Source organism: Heterocephalus glaber, unplaced genomic scaffold, assembly GCF_053883595.1.
Source record: "Heterocephalus glaber isolate CG9 unplaced genomic scaffold, H.glaber_assembly_v1.0 deba00001429, whole genome shotgun sequence".
Taxonomy (NCBI): domain Eukaryota; kingdom Metazoa; phylum Chordata; class Mammalia; order Rodentia; family Bathyergidae; genus Heterocephalus; species Heterocephalus glaber.
The window spans coordinates 9,052,386-9,076,895 of NW_028258294.1; the positions used below are offsets into that span (position 1 = coordinate 9,052,386).

The window sequence follows — 24,510 nt, forward strand, 5'->3', positions numbered from 1 at the left end:
ACCGGGGGTTAAGAAATTAATACTTATATAATACTTATATTAAGCCTATTTTATTTTCAACACAAATGAAGCCACCATTGTAGAAAAATGATTAGCAGAATAATACTGAAAGTATCTAAAGGAAAGCCATGCAAAGCCAATGAAAAAAAGATGTTCTGAGTATATGGTGAGGGATTTACCACTGCATTTACTACAAGTGGGTGCTTTAACATCCTGTGCTTGGGTAAAAAGTGGTCTCTTTTAAAGGATGTTTCACTGTATGGATTTTGGTGATTAAAAGAGGAATAAGAAAAAATGCAGCCTCCCCAAAACAGTTCATGTAAAAATGCAGTGTTATACCTCTTGTTAAGAGCAGATTTACTTAGGTATAATGCTTTTTTTTCCCCTCAATTTAAGCCCATTTGATTAAACACACAAATCTGAGCACCATCATGGTCGCTACATACCGATACGGCTATTTTCTCACATCATCTGGAGATGGGTAGGGAGAACAGCCCAGGACCTTACTGTTACTCTGTGTTGAGAATTATAGCTGCTTTTTCTTCCACATTGTGGGTCACTTCTTTCTCATAAAGTCACCTTGGGTCCTGGACATCTTTCCCCTGAAACCTACTCTGCCCTGCCACACTGAATCTTCATATTGTCCATCCCTATGCTTTGTCCTACCCTACTACAAATGCTTCCTTAGGCAGAGGGAATGCTACCATAGTATCCATGTGCTCTGACAAACTGTGTCTCCATAGCACTTCATAGCACTCAGCACTGACAGGCCAGATGAGGTCCCATTCATTGCCTAGAGATCTTTCTTAAAAATAAATAAATAAAAATCTTTCTTTCAAATATAATTAACATGATGTTTAATATTTAAAATTCTTAATTGCATTTTAGAATTTGGGAGTGGAGGGCTAAGATGCAACCTCTTCAAGGACAGCTTGCATGACCTTTCTGCAGGGATGGGGACTAACTTCAAACTACATCCATGATCAGAGGCTGTCTTCCTTGTGGCTGGAGGTCAGGGGACTTTTCAGGACAAGGTTTTATGGGTACAATCCTCATTAGTATGTTTCCTGAGAGATCTTTATGAATGAGCTAGAGAAAGACTGAAGGAAACACAGTGTCATAGCCTCTAGTTCCTGCAAGGATGTACAAACCACACATGGCTAGAAACAATTACCAGTCACAAGATTTGCTGCCTGTGGAGAAGTAGTAGGAAAAAGATAAATCTTGAACCTATAGTTAGACCCAGAATTTGGAATATTATCTCCTTCAGGTGAATCTGAAGATATGTTTTAGAAGCCAAGAAATCCCAAAGTCTTCCTTCATATATGATGACATTAAGAGCCTAAAATAACCTCTACCTTAGTGGCTATGCTAATGTGATAGTACAGATAAATTATGGGTTGTGCTACCTTAAAAAGTTATTAACTAGACAGGTTTGCATTGTCTAGAAATCAGTCTTTCAGTATGGCCCATTTTAGTTGAGAAATTGAACGTACTATTAAACTTGAACTTACAAATTTGACTTCCTCAAGAAATCAAGAAGTTTTAATACAGAATCTTAGTTAATCACTTGAAATCTATTCTGGAGATAGTTCTCCTATAAACTGTAGAAAAGCTTTTGTTTAGAATTCTACAAAGCAATTCCTTTCTTGTTTTTTTTTTTTTTTTTCTCTTTCACCCAAGAGTGATCCATCCATAGATGAGCAGGAAGGCTAAGTGGTTTTGCAACGTGATTGCTCAAGCACTTGACTGTCTGGAAAGAGAATTGCTTCCCCACCTCTAGAATTGCCCACCTCTGGTGGTGAAGAGTTCCAGTTTATGGCTAGGTTCATTTGCAGGTCACTCTGGGGGAGACTGTCCTAAGCAGTTTAATTTGGGTTGTGGAGCTTATGAACTCTTAGCTCTGCTTTGTGGATAAGGCTGTAGCCAGCCTTCCATTAGAAGCCCTAACTTTGATTCCCCTGTGCTAGTATTATTCTTTGGACTGTCAAACTGGCACCTTTGGACATTTCTATGACCTTGAAAATTAGAATAATTAAGTTTCCTCTGTCACAATGGGACTTTATATGCATAATTAATACCAGCCAGCATTCCCTGGAGACCAAATTTATGGAAGACATTAAAGGAGGAAAGAAGCAAACCTTTTGAATGAGGGGAAGTGTGCATGTGTTGTATGAATGTGATAGTATTCAGATGTCGCTTATCATGAGTACTTAGTTATTTCCATGAAATTTAATAACATATTTTCTCTTTATTTTTCTTAGTAGCACCTATCATATGAAAAGATAATGTGAATAACTGGCAACTAGATTAAGGAGCAGGGACAAGAACTGTAATATCCTTTATGAGGGAGGAAAAATTATAGTTGCAAACTATATTTTCTTTCTATAGGCAAAAACAGTCTTTAGACCACAATGATTATGGGTGTGTATTTTATATTCCCATGCTGTAACAGTGCCTGACATGAGTTGGTCACATAGTAGAAGTCTAAAGAACGAGCAACAAATGATATTCATACATGATAAAGGTTTTTCCAAACAACTATGACTTTTTATACCATTATTTTCTCTGAAATTTCCTTGGGTGTTCATACATGGATAGGCTAATGGATAGCTAGAAGGAGACAGAGTCAGGGAGAATATAGTCCACCAAGACGCAGTTCTATTCGTCTGTCTATTGCTTTGAGAAGTACAAATGTTTGTTTTCAGCCGTAGGATATAATCAAGCAGATTTTAGATAGTCTTAGCTAATGAGCTCTAGAGCTCCGTACTGTAAGTACCCACTCACTGCTGGTGAGCTCTCATAATGGTATATTTTCCCCCTGATTGTCGTTCTGACTTTGGTTTCATGTTGTTGGAATTGATGCTGAAAAGTACAATAGTATCTGATCATTTACAGCGACAGAATATCAGTCTAGCAAAAACAAGGATTTTGCAGAGATTTTAGGAAGTTTCCTTCAAGGAAATGAACCAGTAATCCAATAGTAGAGAGCAACAAGCATTACAGATTAATGGAAGTCCTTTGGTGTTACTAATATTTTGCCATTGAGACAGCCCATTCAACAATAGGAATAGCAGTTGGCACAGAATACAACAGAGAAGAAATTTTATGAAAAGCACGGCCAGATTGTTTTAGTACTATAACAAGAACATGTGCCCAGAAGGTATTGCTGCCCCAATCTTGTATACCATGATCATCTTTGTGCTACTAGAGCAAATGAGTATTCATGTCTGACACAAATGACTAAAAAGGCAGGAGGGGGTGGCGTAAGTTCCTTATAAACATAATCACCGCAATCCTAACTTGATATCACTATTTTTGTTATTAATCTCTGCCCACCACCACACATATCTTTGCAAATTATCTCCTGTCATCAAATAAATCAATATTGAGAAAATGTACACATTAAGAAATTAACCAAAAGATGTTCTCAGGATGTGGTTTCAGTGAATGAGTCCCAGGAAACCAGATTATTGCACAAATGCAACTTTTCTGTTTACCAAGAGTGAAGAGGCACACAAGAGTCTGAGAATCATTGACCATTTTATCTTCTTTGAGAATCAGATTCCACTGAAGTATAGGAGAGCTCTAAGAAGTTCTGCACTAAATAAATTTGTTTTGTTTAAACTTAAGCTTTTTTTAACTGTATTCATTATGACAAAAAAAAATCTATATAAAAATAGCTAACATTTGGGCTGGGGATTTAGCTCAGTGGTTCTGCTGCCTGCCTTACAAGTGTAAGGTCCCGAGTTCAATCCCAGGTACCTTTCCCCCAAGAAAATAGCTAACCTTTGTTGAGGGATTGATTCTATTGTTCAGAGTCATCATTTTATTGGCTATTGTTTTTGTTTTGTAAAGTAACACCGATTAACTCTGTAGGTGAAACCAACAAATAAATGTCATATAAGAAACCAAAATGTCCAGCTGGACATGGGAGCTTGTGCCTGTGATCCCAGCTAGTCCAGAGACTGTGACAAGAGGTTCATTTGAGCCCAGGAGTTCAAGAGCAAACTGGCCAGCACAGGAAGATCCTATCCAAAGAAAAAGGAGAAGGGGTGGGGAGAAGGAAGGAAAGAAAATGTCTAACCATATGTGACTTGAGGGCCTCATAGTCCATATCTCCAGAGAAAAAAATGTAGAAATAATTTTAATGATACATTTAATTCCTTAGATCTAAAACATTATCATTTAACATGTACTCGATAGAAAAATTATTAATAAGATACTTTGCATTTTTTCCAACTACATCTTCAAAATCTAATGCATAATTTATAACTATAGCATACCTCAATTCAGACCAGGTCCACTTCAAGAATTTAGTAGACATATGTCACTAGGGGCTACCACACTGAATAATGCAAGTCTACAGCAAAATGCAGTTTCCCTGTGCGTCTCAGAAGAACAGTGCAAACAGTCTGATTTAATCGAAACAACATCATCTGGAATCGGGCCAGCCTCTGCGAATCAAATGTTAAAAGACATAAGGCACAAAACATTTATGTTTCTTTGATGCTTCTGTTTCATACATCCCCAGCAACAACTGTTTCTAATGCTAAGAGAAAACAATCCGGTGGACTCCTTTATAACTTAATGAAAGTCAATGGGAAGGGATCCAGAAACTTCATTTAGCCTTGTCAGGATAAATTTTAATTTTAACCTTGTCAGGATAAATTTTAATTTTACTTATGTAGCCCTTTGAGTTGGCTTTCTGCATGTGGGAACCCTAATAAGCATTTAGGTGTGGTTTAAAAATATTATGAGACATAATAGATGGAGCCATTGGACTAGAGTTTGAAAGCAAGAAAATTCAAAATACAATGTAATTCAGGTGGAGGTGTATGCATGGGTTGATTAGAAGACAGATGGTGATAGTATTATTTAACATTTATTTAGTGGTTTCTACATGCCACACCCTGTTTCATATACAGCATCTCTTTTAATCTTTATAATTTTGAATGCTTATTTATACACAAAAGGAAAATAAGGCTCACACAAATCCCACAGTTGTCAGCTATGTGCCAGAGACCTTGCTGTTTCAGAGCCAAGGAATCCAATACACCCTCCATCTAAGAATTTGCAGTCTCTTGAGATCATCTGAGGTCAGGCACTGTTAGGGTGCTATGGCTATAGGCTACTGTATAAGAATGCATCCTGTGAAGAAAATCTCTAAATATCCTCGACATTTGGATGATGTTCAAATACTTTCTTCAATTCCATGAATGTGAAAATAGTAATGCTTCAATTTTAAAAAATCATGGGATGCGTTTAACCTAATCCTGGAGAGTCAAGATCCTTCTCTGGGGATAGCTTCCATTTATCCACACCTTGCAATTTTAGCATGATGACTCTCTCTGCTCACAGAAATTGTAGCTCTGACAAGCTCCTGCTGCAGCCACTTCATTAATCTTACTCTACTAGGGCACCTGTTCACTACTGTGTGGTGTCAGCTGATATCATATGGTAATTATGTTAATTCATGGGCTGATGTTTTCCAGGCTGAAGGATGGCTTCCTGTAGGTAGTAATCTGGGAAATCAAATCAAGGAGGCAAGAAAAACACTGACAATTGTCAGCTTCTACTACTGTTGTTATATGACAAGAGTTTGGGTGGGAAAAAAATGCCATTTGTTGAATGTGGTCTGGTTCATGGGGCTCATGCAACTTAGCAGAAATTCTATTAGTTGAGTGGAGATATAAAACATGAACTCTGAGTGAAATCCAGCTGGGCCCGAATCTCAGCTTCACTCCTTACTTCAAAATCTTGAAGTTACTTAGTGTCTCAGAATCCTTTTTGCATGATGAGGAACAATAAAGTCAAGATAAGATGCAAACTCTTAGCCCAAGAAACACTCAATAACAATTATCTTCTATTATTATTTAGCAAATATATGTGGATATTAACTTTTTACTTAGCAATATCTCAAAACTTCTTGGGGAAAATGTCACTTTAGGGCCAGGGATGTAGCTCATTGACATAGCGCCTGCCTGGCAAGCAGGAAATCCTGAGTTCGAACCTCAGTACCGGAAAAAAAAAAAAAAAGGAAAGAAAGAAAACAGTATTTTAGGTTAGCTTTGAGTCTAAGTAAAGAGACTGAGATTAAGACAGAAGGGTGTTACCGAAGGGAGAACAGGCAATGTGTGTGGTCTGTTGTGGCTTAGACCCTAGAGCCCTGAGAACCTGTAAATGAATGTTTTACCTTTTACCTTACATATGACATTATATGTGAAGACCTGGACTAGAATTTTTGTTTTACTGTTTCCTAGATGAGTGAGCTTGGAGAAGTTTCTTGACTACTTGTTTTTGTTTTTTTTCAAACAGTGAAGATAATAATATTAGTGCCTACTTCATGGAGGTCACTTTGAAAATTAAGTAAATAGAGTATATCAAACACCTAAACCAGAGCCTGGTCCCTGATGAATGCTCAGAAGCAGTTGTCTATTGTTATGATGATAATGTTATTATTTTTGAAGAGTAGAGCTTCACTAGGGAGCAGTCAGACCTATTCCATGAGGTAATAAGTAATCTATGATTCATTGTCACATGCAGAGTATAACACAAGAGTACAGCAATTTCCAACCTTTTCGCCTGTCATAACATCATTATCACCCCCTCCTCCAAAGGACTCTATTAATAAACCAAAATAACAACAAAAAAAATTTCTAATCATAAAAGCAATGAGTGGACCTTTTAAAGAAATTATAAAATATAAACAAAATGAGAAGGAGTAAGCCATCACTTCCTGGCCTTTTGGCTAAGATCAAGTGTGGAGAAGGAGTAAGCCAGACCCATAATGATAATGCTCTGAAATAACTATTGTTAACTCATTCATTAGTGTGTTAACTTTTCATGTATTTGTGTGTTTATATCAGCTTTTAAAATGGACTTACATAATTTATATTGTTTAGAATCCTTGGTTATATTTTCTAGTAAATTATGAAGATTTTTGCCTTTAATAAATGGTTCTCATCAACTTGTAGTACTATAATTCAATCAGGTACCCTCCTCTGTTGCACCTTTATTAGGCATCCATTTGTGTGTGTGTGCCATGGCACATAGCACTATGGTGAGCTTATCTTGAAACTAAATGGCCATGCAGATTGTTGTAATGCACTGTTGTATCTAAATTCCAGGGAAAAGAAAATGGCCATGGGTCTCAGCTAGAAGACAAGGAAAACTTAGGAATACGACTTCTTGGGTAGAGAGGTCACAAGAGAAGGCAATCCCAAGCAGCAAACCAATGAGGGCAGGCACATTGTAAAATGTGGTATATGAGAGAATATAGCTTATAAAAGCACAAAAAGCCCCAAAGGCCCAAAAAGAAAGGAGCCCTTCTCCACTATCGGTGGGAGTATAGACTGATATAACCACTGTGGAAATCAGCGTGGAGATTCCTCAAAAAACTATGATTAGAAGTCCCATTTGACCCAGCTATTCCCCTGCTGGGTGTCTTCCCAAAAGAATTAAAAGAATCATACCACAGTGATATATGTGCACCCATGTTCATAGCAGCACAGTTTGTAATAGCTAAAACTTGGAAACAACCCAAATGCCCATCAACTGATGAATGGATAAAAAAGATGTAGGGAGGGCCGGGGATTTAGCTCAGAGGGTCCAGCACCTGCCTCGAAAGCGCAAGGTTCCAAGTTCGATGCCCGGTACCGAAAAAAAAAAAAAAAAAAAGATGTAGGGATTTTTTTTAGATACATAATGCAGTACTATTCAGCCATAAAGAAGGATAAACTTGAGACATTTTTAGGTAAATGGATGCACCTTGAGAATATACTCTTAAGAGAAAGAAATTGAGCACATGTGTAAATGTTGCATAGTCTCTCTGGTGTGAGAAACAGAAAGTGAAAATAAAGACCAAAAAAAAGAAAAATATTGTGAAATAGAAAGAAACTGTTAAAATTATACAGAATGTGAGAGGCTTTGCGACTACTTAAAATGTTTTAAGTAAAAAAAAAAAGTATAACATTACTAGGAAATGAGCTGAGAGATTAGCAAATGAAAATATATTATTTTTAGATCATGATACACAATGTATTTACCATCGTTATTCTCTAATCATTTTTGTTATGAAAAATTATTTTTTCATAAAGTGGCTTTTATATTTTCTTTATTAATATCTACTTGTGTTATATATATTTTTAAAAGTCCAAAAGATATGCTAAGACAAAGACAAGAAAGACCCTACGGGGGCAGGAAAGGCCTTTTCTGGAGCACATGACCCTCCTCTTACCTTTGGGTCTAAGCACTTCTGTCCTAGGAGGGCATGGAAGAATCAATAGACCATGAGCTGACATGGCTAGAAAACCTTCTTAAAGCAGACGTTACTTGTCTTGGGTAGGAAGAGAGGGAAATGTAAGTGTGCTTCAAATGGCAATCCCCTATGTGGTTTGCACTTGTGAGCTCTGAGAAGCTAGAAGTACAGTTGCTGCTTTGTGATCTCCCCGGGAGCCACTGTCACTGTCTGTTGTGAGTAGCCTTGCAAAGAGGGCCTGGGTCTTCCTCTGGTTCCTAGGGAAGGGAGAAAGAAGAACTAATCAGTAAGCATCAGTTACTATCCTTACCTTTACAAAGGAAAATCCCTTAACCTTTACCTATCAATTGGGCTTAATCTCCCAGAGCAAGGCTCTATTTAATATAGTAATACATAAAAATAAACTGTCTCGAACCACTGGGTCAGAATTAATCCAGAAGCCCACCTATCTCTCATTGGGCTAGTAATTGAGAAGAAAGCCTTACCTTTCTCTTGAAAGTTTCTTACTTATGACCAGAAGAAGACTTGAGTTTTCACCAATATACCACATATTGTTAAATGGCTTCTATTTTTTTTTCATGCTATGGTAAACAGTGCTATGGTGAGAATATGTCACTCCCACTTGATTGTTTTAAATATTTTAACTAATGGAATTCTATTGTATTTTTGCCCTGGGGACTTGAGGGAGTGGGTAGACCCATACAGGACTAACTGATAAATAATAAATGCCATAAAGCCCATTAATCTATATTTGGAAGCAACGTTTCCCATTCCATTTCCAGGTTCTGACATTTACTTGTACACTTCACTGTTGTGTATTTCGATTTATATGACTGTACTTTCTGTGGAAATATTTCTTTAAATTTGCAGAACTAGTAACATATATATTTTTTGCTGCTGCTTACTCAGTAGGAAAGAATGTTCATATTAGAATGAGGTCAAACTTCTTTTCTGTAATTTGCAGTGCAATTCTGAGAAATCCGGTGTTCTTAGCTGTACCCCCTTATTTCTGATAGTTCCCTTTCTAGCCACCAGCAGAGTGACCTTTCTGTATTTATTTTTCCCAGCTACTCAGTTTCCAAGGTGGTATGGGGCATTGTGACTATAGTTTTCATGATAAATGGCTTTTTTATTAGTTTTTCCAAAGAAAAGTTTTACATGTGATGGGCTTTTATATCATGCATTACACTATAGATACAAATGACTAAAAACAGCCCAGTCTTGCTTGATGTTGGGTCTGAGCAGGCTGTGCAGCAGGATTAAACCAGTTAGATGGGCACCAGGGTCCTTCCCTGCAATTTCGTGTCAGTGTTCAGTCGACTCCTTTCATTCAGCAATATTCCTCGGCCAGCATTGACTTGTGTCCCAGGGGCCATGCCCAGGTACTTGGTAACTGTTTTGAAAATCTAAATTTGGATGAAATTTGCAATTATTTATTGTTAAGAAAGTTAATTATATTTCCCCATACTAAGAAAAAGCATTTGCGGATGACTGAAATGCAGGCAGTGATCTGTTACAGTTCTTTGACCTTCACTGAATCACAGCCTGCGAAGTGTGGGTCCATTTGTGCTTTGGCAGTGGAAGAACTCTGTGAGAGCACAGTCCACGAAGGGCAGACGCCTCATGGTGCAGCACTGGGTAGACCTAGGTGGCCTTCAGAGTTGCAGAAGGAGCGAGAGCATGGAGTGGTGGCAAGAGTGAAGGCTTTTGGTGCCTGGCTCTGCTCTTTGCCAGCTTTGCAGCTTGAGTAAATCGCAACACATGCTTTCCATAGTATGGCAATGATACTATTTACATGCCTATCTTCTAGAGTGTTGTTGGGCTCCATTTAATAAGTTCCCTTTCTTTTTCAACATCCCTGCCTGGAAGGGGGAGTGCTCAGAAACATTTGATGATAGAATGAATGTAAAGTTCTGCCCATGATAATTTTGATCATCTCTTTTTGATTGGGGGGCAGGTGGAGACTTATTCATTTCTTGCCTATTGGATATAAAAGCAAATGATTTACTAGTTTCATTAACAGAATAGCTAATAACGATTGATATCACCATACATTCTATATGGTCAAACATCAAACCTTCATTTCTCTGTGGCCCAAGAATGGGAATGTAGCTGTTGCAAGGCAAGATGCCTTTGTGCCATTGCTTCAAGTGCTAGTTGATCTTTAAATTTGCATGCCATGTCTGCATGCCTGGAGCTCTTTCAAAGTGTAATATTAAGCAAGAGGATATATAGTTAGCACAAGACAAAGAAAGATATGTTTTCCTTTGTTTTGTCTTTGGCCCAGGGTTTATTGCTGCCAAAGACCTATTTATTAGCCAGCTTTAAAAAGCAGCTGTTCTCTGTCTTCCCTTTTCCTCCAGTGATGCCTGCTTTGGATATCTGGGCAAAGCTTTATGTTAGGCAGTGCTCTGTAAAGTGAGTCCTGGGAAATGGATTTCGTATCACTTTCAGAGGTTAGAGAAATGGAAGCATAAATATTGAATCCATGTATTAAAGGGAGGGTAGATAATTAAGCTCTTGTCTGGTCCTCGGCAGCTTGTTGATGTGTTTTTATTTTCTAGCGAATGAGTGATGTTCTTCAATGGGAGGTGCCATCTGGGAAATCAGGTCTCTGCTGAAGCATAGCAACGATCTCTGTATTGCCACGGTCTGCACAGGTCCAGCTCTAATCCACAGGCAAGCAGCAGGACTGGACTAATTACGCAGCTGTCAGAATCACACAAATGAATGGACTGGGAGTGTTGCTTCCTTATCTGTGGCAGCATTTGTTGGTTTGGATTTCACTTTTTAACAGTGGCATTTTAGTAGACAAGAGAGCATTCATGTGAAATTGAAAACTTTCTGAAAACAGTATTAGAATGTGCGTTTATACATGCTGGGGTCCAGTGATTCAGAGGTTGCTCTTAGCATTGCCTATAAGGCGAATGAAATGTAGCATCACATTGTGAGGGAGTGGCCTTTACACCCTGTGGAAACATGCATGCGCAACGTATGCACCCAATGCTGCTACTCTCGTTATATGTGTCATGGACATTATATCACTAAAGTATAATTATGTTGTAGACTTGTAATGAGGGGCTTTATGGTGTAAGTTGCTTCTCTCTGAGTACGGTAGGCGACTCATTTCCTGAGTGCTCTGTAGGTACATTATAACATTATCCAGAAACCAAATGGGAGGTCCTTCTTGTTCTAAGCTTTGTGTACCAAGAAAACACTGCAGGACCATGCTGTTCCTTTACTGGAGCCTGTGGCTATTGGAGCCTAAAGGAAAAATCAGTAATAATGATTCTATCTTCATGTCAAATTTTAAATTTTGCTTATTATGAATTCCATTAATTTAAATGTTTTAAATGTGGAATTAAGATATTATTTAACTAGAATATGACAGAGAGAGAAGAAAGTCCTCTACTCAAATATTTCAAATATTATACCATGAGTAAATATAAATGCTTACCTTATCTGAACCTAATTCTAACCTTGTTTAAGGGGTCCTTGACATTTCTCTGTGTGAAGAGAAGAGAGGTAGAGACTTCTTTATGCATTACCACTGCCCAAACTCTCTACTCTCCTCCCTACTCTGCTTGATGATAAGATAGCAATGGAATCAGACACAGTCCTCCCATTCATCTGGTTAATGATTTGGAAGTGATGATAGACAAAATCAGATTAAACACATTTAAAATTAGGGTAAACACATTTATAAAAATTAGAGCAAACGTATTTATAAACTCTTTTTTTACAAAATCCAAAGTGCTATAGAAAATGAACTTAAGGACGTTAAAAGCAATGGGGGAGGGTGTTGTGATGGAGAACCTTCTTTGTGGAGTTAGAATAGTCACACAGATTTACTGATTTTTAAATTGACATTTGATGAGAAAAGTCATCCACAAGAGAAGGTAGGGGAAGAGCATCCAAGGTAGGTCACTGTGTGTGTGTGTGTGTGTGTGTGTGTGTGTGTGTGTGTGTGTGTAAGGTCAAACAGAAAAAATTGGCCAAGGACATAGGTAAGGGGGTGAGAGGCACAGGGTGGCTGGAGTCAGTTCGGTGGCAGAGGCCAGTTTACTTAGGAAGTTTGAAGGTTAAGGTCTGACTCTAAATACAGAAAAAATTGATTTTAAGAGTTATCTTTGAGAAACTCTCTCTCATCTCCACCTCTACTTGCTGTGCCCTCAGCTGCTTCTATTACATACCTGAAAAAGAGATTTGGGATCAGAAAAGATCTTGGCTATATCCACCGAGAGTCTTAGGATCAGAATCACATATTCTGAATGCATATGTATTTTGACATTTTATATGTTTTCTTTAGTAAATTCCCTTTCCCTTTGACTTAGAAAGAAAATGCTAGGTCATCTCAGCTTTAAGGAAATTTTATATGGGGAACTAGGATAACAGATATCCTTTAGCAATTTTTGGGAGATAGTGTGCCACAGAGATTAAGATTACCAATTCCAGAACAAGCAATCTGTGTATAAATTCTAGTTCTGCCAGCTGACAGAATGCATAATCCTGGGAAAGACTGAAAACCTTTAAAGTTCCCATTCTTTGTCTGTAGAATGAGGATGGATACTACTGAAATGTATTATATCAATCACTATGAAAAATTAAAATATGTCATGGAAAACACTTTATTTTAGTGACTGACAATTAATAAGCATTTGATAAATGGTCACTATTTTTATTAGCACCAGAATTGACCTGCGGAGTTTATTAAAAATCTCAACTCTTGAGTCTCACTGAGATCCATTCAATCAGCTTTGCTGGGTAATTTTCAGAATCTGTGTTTCCAACAACAATCTCAGGTTATTCTTACACAGGTAAGGTGGAAATCATTCTGAATTGGAGTTTGTCAACTACAGGACTGCAAAAGATAACCCCCCCTAAATTAGATAAAATAGAAATAAAAAAATAAAAATCAAATAAAATTAGAAATACGATGTGAATCGCATTTCTCAGTGACTTTGAAGGTTACTCAATCTCCCTAACTCTCTATTTCCTAACTTTTGAAACAGAAGTAATATTCTTACAGGATTTTGGTGAAACTATATGGCATGTGAAGGAACAATGAATGTTAGATACCTAGCACACAGCACGTGAGTAAGTGGTCAATAAAATATGGCTGCCGGCCTCACACATTCGTGCCATCCACTATGTCAGGGTGTTAGGAATACAAAGACAATAACCCCTCTCAAGTTTGCAGTCATAAGTATAAAAGACAACTAGTTCCTTAATCTATAGTAACCCCCAGCACTGTACTTGGAAATGCCTTTAAAGATGAACTAGTCCCATATTGGTTAAAGAGTTGCCCTTCAACATTCTCTACAAATAGTGGTGATTTAAATGGCACTCAACTTTTTCACAAGTTAAAGCAACCCAAAACATTCTTTCTTACGCATTCTAGTTATTAGTTCTTGTATATAGGTCCCGATGGGTCCCTGGAGAGTAAGTTTCAACCTTGGATGATGTTTCCATCTTGAGATGTCCAAAGACATATGTCATATTCACCCCTGACTTTAATTTACCAAGTCAACATTCCCTGGCACTCCAGCTGATTCTCATTTAGGATGATCTGGGACTTCCACGTGCCCACCTTCTACTCCCATTAGCAAGGCTGCCTGTAGTCACGGGGGAAGCTTAGGGAATAGCTGTCATGACACGGCTACCTCAGGCAAAGTATATATAGAGTCCCTTAAAAAGCCTGTGCAGAAACTATTTCCTGTATGAAATAATGCCATTGTATCTGACAAATCATACACTGATCAGTAATGCCAAAGTGGATGGATTTGATATTTGTCGAAGAGCACTGAAAAGATGAGTAGGACAAGTAAGTTCCTCTGAGCAGTTCTTAGAATACACTGAGTATTAAATTAAACCTCCCATTTCTCTTTAAAATTTTTTTTTTAATGTTGAAATATTCTTAGCACATGAAGCTTGTCTGGCTTCACTGTGCCTGTAACAAATAAAAATGCTCTGGGACCTGTTTGAGAGGACAATGCCATTTAAACTCCAAGAGCTAATGAGAAGGCCAAAGCATACATTTGATAAGCTTTGTCATCTTTTTGTCTGAAGATCATAGACCTTGCATTTTAATTTACTATTCATAATGCTTTCCTAATGAGTTCCAATGGATGGCCATTGAAACATGCTGGAGCAGCTGCCAGTATGATCATGGGGGGAGAAAAGGCATTTATTTGATTTATGTGATATGCAGTTAGGGTAACTAATATTTGCAGCTAGGGTACAATAATGTCAGGGGGAAAAGTCTTCAGTATTACTGTGGATAGGAGAAAGGTGCTAAATCAATTTATTTTTTCCTGTACGTGTGAAAACTACTAATTGCAAGCTAATGGAATAGCATTTTAAATGTTGAGTGACTTGCTAGACTATGCTTTTCTTTGTGCCAGAAAGTTCATATTAAGCCAATGCAATTATCAAAATTCTTTTATAAGTGAAAATTAAATTGAAGCTTTCTATTACTAATTTTGGGTATGTTATAAACCGTTGCCTTCAATAATAAATCATAGGTTGAAAAATATTTGGAGATCTTTCCTAAAAGTAAACAAGGACAAAGACAGATGTGATTGTCACAGTCACAAACAGTAGTTACGGGGTTTCAGTATTCGCGTTGAAAATCACTCACACACATCATCTTATTTGATTCTGTTAACAATTCTGATCTCTGGGCCTGGTGGAGCACACCCATAATCCCAGCACTGGGGAGGCCGAGGCAATGAGGCAGCAGGATTGCCTTGAGTTTGAGGGCAGCTGAGACTACATGGTGAGTCAGGGCCAGCCTGAAATATACAATGAGACCCTGGCGAGAGGGGGGGGGGAGAAATGTATAATTCTGTACAGTAGTTATTATTGTCCTATTTTTTAGATAGGGAAAACAAAGCTTTAATAGCTTAATTTATCCAAGGTAGGAAATGGCCAGACTGTGAATTTCATTTTTAGGGATAATAACTGTGCTAATGCCTTCAAACATTATCATCTCTAAAAAAAAAAAATCCATGTTATAAAAGTGTCTGTTAAACTGTGAGCATCTATGTGGATATACAAGATAACTGTTCCAATTATCAATTATAAACAGCTAAATTATCAATTATAAACAACTAAACTAAACAACTAAACAAAAATCTAACATTTAAGGTGTATATAAACAAGAAAATGATTTCCAGAAGTTGAATTATCAGAGTTCTGTCTCTTGTCTCTGGAACCATGATTTAAATCCATCACTTCTGCCCTCAGGATCCCCTAGTGTCCCTGCCCACTTGGCTTGGCCACATGGCCACATCTTTTCTGTTTTTTTTCTTGCCTTTTGACATTTCAGTGCTTCTTCTCATTTGTTAACATGCATACACACATGACAGTCCTTAGTTATTATTTTGCTTCTTCCATAAACCCTTCCCTTCCTTGGGTTAATCAGAAGAGCCTTGATCCCCACTCTGGGTAAAGAGAAAAGCCTATGGTTATCTTACTCACCAGACCTCAAATGTCCTTATACTTGGGTCTGTACATAACTTAAATAGTTAATCATATGTGCATATTCCAGGTGTCATTAGTTGTGTGTTTCCTGCTTGGTGTTGGTCTGTTGTACATCACCAGTCCCTTAAGCCTATGCCTGTACTCGCTGCTCTGTACAGTGCCCAGAGTGAACCACTCTATAATGTGTATTGCTGTGCTTGTCACTGGTTCTAATCTGGAGGTAATAGCATAGCTGTTTTGAATATTCACCTGAGGTGCTGTTGTTTTTTGAACCCTGGGGCTGCAATATTAACTATCTTCTACCCCATTTAAGAAGAAGGACAATGTAAATATTAACGCGAATCCATAGTTCTGTATCAAAGCCCTAGGAACCAGGTATGTTTCTGAATTTAGAATTTTAAGAAGGCAATAAGGAATGAACATAGGAAACAGAGAATCACATAGAACATATGCATAATATTCTCAGCGGAGTTTAGAGCAGTGCCTTGTAATCAAATACTTCAGTGTTTCAGTAGAAAAACATATGGAGAGTCACACTAGTGGGATGAGTATAATAGCTTCACATCGGGCCAGGTCGAGTTTAATCATTAAATGGTTTCTGGTTAGATCAAGTTTTGCAGTCAAATGAGTTCTCAGAGCTTTTGGGGTTTTAGAATTGTGGATAGAGCAGGAAATTTAGTCCTATAATAACAGAAACATCACTATATAAAGAAACTCATTCTCTCATGTGTCGTGTTGTAGGAATATGATGTTCTCTTCCCTAGACAAAAGTACATGTATTATAAGCAAATGAATCAAACTAGAATATGATTGACCTAATCTAGTGCTCTATAAACTTGAGAAAAGCCTTAGAAATTTCTCGTCGCTTTTAATAGCACCTTTACTTTACTGGCTTTCAGTATATTCTGAAGACCAGTATACTGTAACTTTCTTCCTTTTTCTTCTGAGAAACTCAGGGTCAGCAAAAAAGTATGCAATGTTTGCAAGACATGGAAAGCTGTAGGGGTTCTATGCCAATCTCTAGATATCATTTTTTCCCCTGATCATTTCTTTTCCCTTGATGTGAGGTAGAAGCATATTAGCAACCATATTAGCAAGGTATCTTGTCACCCTAAAGTCATTTTTCAAAGATATTTTGAATTTTAGAGCCAAATAATAATTTCTCAGCATGGTTTCATAGTCTATTAGGGTCATAATTTAATGAACCATTGGGCCAACCATGGTTACTATAAGTTAGTGGTGATTAAAAGAGAAAAGGCAAGTACATGGGACCTTGTTTTATTTCAAAACCCCAAATTGTCCAGGAATTCATAATTTATCCTGGTTAATGTTTATGAAGATAATTAGAGAAAGATAGCTTCAAAGTAATAACTGTTATAAAAATGAGCCCTTTTTAAAACCCAGATTTATACAACAGTTATTTGCCTTCAAGAATTTTAGTGGCTGATTTATAAGCTGATTTGCCATCTGTCTCTTCTTGACAAAACAAAAGAGAAATGGATGATACTATTTTAGGAGCTACATTAAAATATTAATGTATATTTTATATAAGCAAGACATAGAGGAAGCTAATTCTTGCCTTTTCCATGAGTAACTCCTTTCTATAATGCATCTTATAAAATCTTCTGTTATGTGATTATTTAAGATGAAAAATACACTCTAGAAAAAGTAAACCTTGAAACAAAATGCTGTTGCTAATAAGCTTTTAATAAGAGCTTTTGGAATTTCATTTTGTTTACATATTGTAGCAGTTACATTTCTAGAACATATTATCTAATGAGGTTCCAATTCTACATGTGGAAGGAACCACTATATTGCTATGATGACTATTTTGTACTTATTTAGTGATCCTGGCATGCCATTTAGTACTGCATTTATATTTGTCAACTCTAAAGGCCCAATAACTGTGCTAGGCTTCTACTGTGTTGTTATCCCCATTCTTATAATGAGGAGTTGGAGGCCACAGAGGCTGCAATGCGTCCAAGACTGAATCCAGGTCTGTCTGACCCTGATGGAATTTCTCTCTTCTATTCCTCATTTGACCTTGATTCTTTAAAAAATTTTGTTTAATTATAATTAATGTTTCATAATCTGAAGCTGAAGCAGTGATTCAGACAACCAGATCTGGTATCAAGGTATCTTTGAGTCAGTTTTCTCGTTCTGAGTTGATCCTGTTTATTATCAGTTACATAAAATACATGTCTTATTTTATAAGCCTCAAAGTCCAGTTCTGGCTATTTTTTCTCTTAGTTCTGGCTTAAATGTTCCTAAACTGACCTGAAATATAAATATGAGCATAGAAACCATATGCCCACTCCATGACTGGGGTACAAATTGCCTTTTTCTATCTCTTGTCTATTTGTCTTAATTGTCTCATCTGTCTTACTTAGATTGTAAGCCTATGGGGAAACACCAAACTCTGCTGTACATAGAACCCACTGAACTTCTCAGGTTATTATTTTCCATTAGGTGAGACAGCAGTGATCCAAGGGTGATCATTTTCTATAAGCTTGGGTGAAATGTCTGGCATTAGAAACAGAAGTCCTGCACACATGTACACATTGGTCTTATTTGTAACTTTCAACACTACTTGCAATCTGGTGCTTTTCAGCTTTCTGTCTCTTAGATTAATTTTATTCCTGACATTCCAATTCTGAAAGAGTCTTCCCCATTAAGATAACCTTTTTAAAGAAATTTCATATCATTTATAGAAATTTCAGAGAAAATATAAATGAAAAGAAATATATTTGTAATTCCATAAACTAGCAATAATTACATTTAGTGTCATTTTTTTCTTTGAGAATTTAAAAATCTTTCTTCCATTTAATATATTGTTAATGTTCATCTATACTATTAACATTCATCTATATATCAAATATTCTATAACATCACTCTTACTATCCGTACTGCTATGAGGATAGTAAGAGTGATGTTATAGAATATATATTCCTTTTTTTTTGGTACCAGGGATCAATCTCGGGACCTTGCACTTTTGAGGCAGGCGGGGGAACCACTGAGCTAAATCCCTGACCCGTAGCAGTGTATTTTCTGAATGTAAGAATCCCCTTTTTGCTGGAGAATTCCAATTTTCTACTATGATTATCATTTAAGGACATTGGTTTTAATATTTTCCTATTAGAAACAATGCTTTTATGAGTATCCTTGAAGCCTAAATCATTTAGTATACTTTGTTTTAATGCATTGAAGATAATTTGAGATCAAAAGACATGAGCATCTTTAAGGCTCTTAATACGTAACACTAATTTGTTTTCTATATCTGCTTTTAACAAAGTATCAATATTGACATATAAAAAAATCCTATAAATTCTACAGAAAATCAAATAATTTTATAGAAAACAATGGATGAATGTCTTGACTAAGTTTTACTTGATCAGGAAAGTAAACTAAACTGATCATTAATCATGAAAATCTTTATCCAATGAGGCACCCATTTACTAACAGTAGAACCAAATTTAGTTTGCAAGAAGCATTTCATACTCATAAGATTAGAAAAACTTAAATTTGGTTATAACCAGATTTCGAGGGTAAGAAACAACAGAAACTCAAACTCTGGGGACAAATTTCTTTCAAGAAATTTGGAGGACAGTTTGACAATATCTACCAAAGGGTAACTGAAAATGCACCACTGCTGATCAGTAACCAAGAAAAATTTCCTACAAGTATATGAAAGTTTATTACAACATTGCTTCTTATGACAAAAAACTAGGAACAGCTTAAAAGGTTATCTTTGAAAATGCAACATGGCATACTCATGCACTTGAGTTCTCTGTATCTGTGAAACAATAAACCAGAGCTACATTTATCAGTACAAGTAGATGTCAAAAAATATATTGCTGAAGGGAAAATGGCTTCAAAAGAGCTTACTTTTTGTATGTTTTACATATATATATAATATTTAAGATATATACAATATTATTTATTGTTTTGGGTGATATTCACATGGAGTAAATATGTTTTTAAAAGCATGCATGAAAATCAGGAAGTCATAACAGTGCTAACATGTGAAAGGAGATAAAGAGGAGGGCTTTGGTTATATTTGTAGAATCTTAGCTCTGTGGCTAAGTGAACAATATACAAGTGTATATTATTCCTCTATACTTTTGAATGTTCTGAGATAATAATGAAATGAACAACTTTTATGTTTACGAGTACTGTATGTGATCATCTGTTCACTTTACCCTTAACCAACTTTTACCCTCCTAATTTTTTTATGGCTGTTTGATAACCTGTTCTCCACCACTTAATCTTGAATATTTTTTCTGCCAGGTGTAACAGGTAGGATCTGGTTGATCTACTTTTTCTAGTTTAGTCTTACTTGTGATATCCAACAAGAATTTTGATGATATTGACAAAATCAACAGTATATTCTAAGGCAGCAGAATAGATGTTCTCTGTAAAAAAAAAAGAAAAGAAAGAAAGAAAAAAGAAAGACAAAGAAAAGAAAGACAAACTTCCTGGTCTTTGTAAATGGACAAGTTGTTTTCATCTGAGCTACTAATCCCAGTTAACATGTGTTTTTGAATGTCTTTTGCGTGCAGCATTCAGTGCTGTAAACCTGTAGTACAATGGAATGTTGTAGGTAAGAACTGATCCATAAGGGCTGTCAATGTAGCTTTGTAGTTGTCTTCGTCACTTTTCTGTTGCTGGGACAAAATGCCTAATACCCACAACTTAAAGGAGGAAGGGTTGATTTTGTCTCACAGTTTTAGTCAATGGTCAGCTGGCGCCAAAGTAGAAAGGACACAGTGGAAGGGTCCCGCTGAGGAAAACTGCTCTCATCCAGTGTGCCAAAAAGCAGGGACAGATGGGAGGAGGCAGAAACAAGAACACACCCTTCTAGGGCCTGCCTGCAGAGACCCACCTCTAAGCAGGCCCCACCTCCTAACAGCATGCTCAGCTACTGAATTCATCAGTGGATGAACTCAGTGATGAGTGTAGTGCTTTCACGATCCTATTACCTTCCAAACTGATGAGACTTGGTGGACCATTTGAGATCTAAACCATAACAGTGGGTGATCACTTACTTAGCTTGTGCTAGATGTTGAGTTCAGTCCCCAATACTGAAAAAAGAGATAGCCACAATAATAACAACAACAACAACAACAACAACAACAAACCCACAAAAAAACTAGCTACTCAGTTCCTGAATCCACTTACCCTTTTCAATACAATGAAACTTCTGTAACCTCCAGAATGCCAACCAACTAGTTAGGTTCCCTTTTACCCAATTTATGACCATCCTCTGACTAAACCCTTTCAGACATTCTGGATGATGTTATAGGTCTTTTAGGATTTTCTTCCTGGACTCCCCTGTGTAGCCCACACACTCTGCAGGCCAAACTACCTCTTACATTCATCTATGGCTTCCAGGTTGTTTTTCCCTCCTGCTTGGAATCTTCTTCTGCCCTTTATTTTTCACAGATCCCACTCATCCTTTAAGCTTAAATGTACACGGCTGAGGAAAAGGCTTCCCTGAGCCTCAGCAGCTTCCACACAGTCTTGCACCCTAGTGCTGTATCGCTGTCTGCACACTACAGCACGGCCCATGGTTTGTGTATCTATCTCTCTAATTAGTCTTTAAAGCTTCTTAGAGTCAGAAACTACCTTCTTGATGTTTATATATTTAATTAGCATAGTACTTATATAGAGCAGGCACTCAGTAAATGTTTATTAATTTAATTGGAATTAGCAGTGTTCTCAGTTGAGTGAATATTGTAGGGGGTACACAGTGAAAGAAGTGGGGAGAGGAATATCAAATTAGTCACTAACTTATTATATTTTTACCCCATCTGACTTTAGCACTTCATTTTCTTCTTTGAAACTTTTTTAGTTGACTCAATTATTCTGAAGTTTTGTCTAGTCATTTATAGTATTTGGAATGTCACCTAATTTAAATGACTTAGAAATTTGTAAGCATGTCCTAATTCCTTGATTGTAGACAGAAATAGATTGGATGTTAAGACTTATTCCTCTGGGAAAAATGTGATAAATCCTTCCAAGTTCTTATGAGACATTTGTTTTCTTTCATTTTACATTTGAGTTAATTATCAACTACTAAAGGTGGGGATTCTAGCAGTCATGAGTTTTATGCCTTGTAGACAGGAATAAGGGGACTTTGGTTAATAAGGCTTCTCACAGAAAAAACACTATGTGGTAAGAAAGCACTGGACTGCCAAGAAACTCAGAATGTGTATTTGGTATAATTAAAAGAGCATACTATTCCTACAGTCATAGTCCACAATGACTTTGGTGCTTCGTGGGCTGTGCAGAAAGATACTCAAGGCATGACCTCCTTGGGCATCCACAGGATTGTTTTGGATTTGCCATCACTCAAAACACTTGTCAGGACACTTCTGTTGCCAGCATATGTGTGAAGCTGGGAACCACAAACACTGCACAAATGCCTTGTCATTAGGTAACATTAAATCAAACTGGAGAATTTACTGTTTGTCAGAAGATAAAGGAGTAGCTTTCATTTGCTTTGATATGAAAATTTGTCTTTCACACAGCTTGGAGGCCTTTGATAAATCCTGTACTCGGACTCACTGTGGTTGTTCCCAGTTCAAAAAAGTGTCATTTTATGTAATGGGATGCCTGGGAAGGCTAATTAAGCTACAATATTCTCTCTACTAATGGTTGTGGTGGTGATACATTTCTATATCAAAAATTTATATTATCAGGAGGTTTCGCAAAAAGAAGATATTCAAATATATTGCTGGAAAGAGAACATACACAACATAAGGATCAGTGATAAACTCCTATAAAAATTTTGAGTTATTACACGAAAAATAATTCTGGGTTTGGGATTAATGGGATGGACATAAGATTCTACCTTCAATTGTCAGAATTCTTATATCAGATATGTACTGCATATGGAGCATAAGGGTTGGAAGGGCTGGAGAGCATCTCAGGCCCCAAGGTGCTTAGAAGGCAGTGTGACAAAACAAAAGGACCTGGACAAGTGACTACAGAGCAATGAGAAGATCAGTGGGAAAACTCTAGAAGGTCAGAGTAGGGATTACTAGTGGGGCCCAGGGGCTGCATGAAAGCCTCCTGAGATAGAAGTCAGAAACCCAACCTAAAACTGAAGTTTTGAGTGGGAGTGATCAAGTCAAGAAATACAAGAGGAGGTTTTGGGGTTTTTTCTTTGGGGGGGTCTGGGGTGGGGTTAAGTAGTGCTGAGGGTAAAGCTGATTGATACCAGCTTACTCCTAGGCCAGTGACTAAAGGAAATTAAGAAGTCAGACAGTGAAGAAAATACTAGAAGTGACTATCAGCTATCTTTCTAAACTCTTGTTCCTTATTGATTCTATTCATCTTTTGCTCTATGTAGAAAAAAAGTACTGTCAGAAATGTCATCACTATGATGTGCACCTGATGTGCCTCCAGGAAATAGCACCTTCCCCAAATCAGTACTTATTGATCACTTTTCCATACCCCACTTGACATGAGTAGCTGTTTTCAGTTTTTTCCTCATCTGTCTTAACTAAAAGCTGTGTTTGTATTTGTGCCATCACTGCCAGGTCCGTGAATGTTGAGACTGTGTTTCCTTCTAGTTTCCAGCATATTAGCCTTCCTTAGTTCTCTGTGTGGTTGCAGGTCTTGAGTCTCCTCCTTAGCTGTTTTTATCCTTGTCCTGTTTTTAGTAAAATCTTCCAAGATGTTGCTCATCTCCTAGCAGAAAGTGCCTTATATCAGTAGTGATCTATGCCCATTTTCTTTGGATATTTTTTGTCTTTGAGTCACAGATGAACAGTAGATGTGGGCATACCAGAGGATGCTACCCTAGACTCCTTTTCCTGTGGGAGCTGGGGCAGAAGAAGGTGAAGCAGTTCTGAAAGAATTTACATATACATGAGAAAACCTAGAGAGATGCCACCCACAAAGACAAGGCCTTGAAATTCTCTTCTTATGGGTGGAAGAGTTCATTTCCTAGCTCTGCAAATTACTTTGTTGTTATTATTAGTTCTTCAGGCTTTGCTTGTTAACCAGAGGACAAAAGGAACAAAAGCAAAAAAAACACAGCCAAAGAAATTCAGTAGAATAATAAATAAACAATGGATGAGAATATCTTAATTTCTAAGATTTTAAATGATTATTAGTTCACTTATTTACAAACGTGCATTTGAAATCTAAAATTATGGTCTAGAATAATTACAGTCAAATATAAATGAAATTTATTTTTAGGGAGTCACTTCCATACAAATCCTCATAAAAAAGCTTTATGGAGAGAGCAGATCATAAAATCAAGTGAAAAGGAAGACATTAAAGACTAAAGGTTAACATGAAGCAAAGGAGGAAGGTTAAGTGATTTATGAGACAACTCAAGTGAGAGATCAGCTCCCTTTCAAGGTTCATATGTCTGATGCAGGCAGTAAGCTAGCCAGCAGTGAGTAAATGACCCGGGTGTGTGTGTGTGTGTGTGTGTGTGTGTGTGTGTGTGTGTGTGTGTGTGTTGTGTATGTGCATGGGGGGATAGGAAAGGGCTCCAAAGCTGAGAGAGTAAGCAGTATAGAGATATCTACAAAATACCGTGAATATGATTTTAAGAACATATCAAGAAACCAACCTTTAACTTAATTTGACTTTGGCTACACTGCCAGCTTTATGTTGAAGCCACCTGAAAGCAATTGACCAGGTGGAAATGTCAGGCTGTTCATAATAGCTATCATTTGTATTACCCAGTTACAAAATCGTTCATGTAAGCCACCTAAGTACATTTGGGTCATAAGAAAAATTGCAGC

At 37.2% G+C, this 24,510-nt stretch overlaps 1 protein-coding gene across 7 annotated transcripts in view; it reads left to right on the forward strand.

The window, feature by feature from the left end:
- Fat3 (FAT atypical cadherin 3) overlaps nucleotides 1–24,510 on the forward strand; it is a 651,224-nt gene that overhangs the window by 218,769 nt on the left and 407,945 nt on the right. The window lies entirely within an intron of this gene.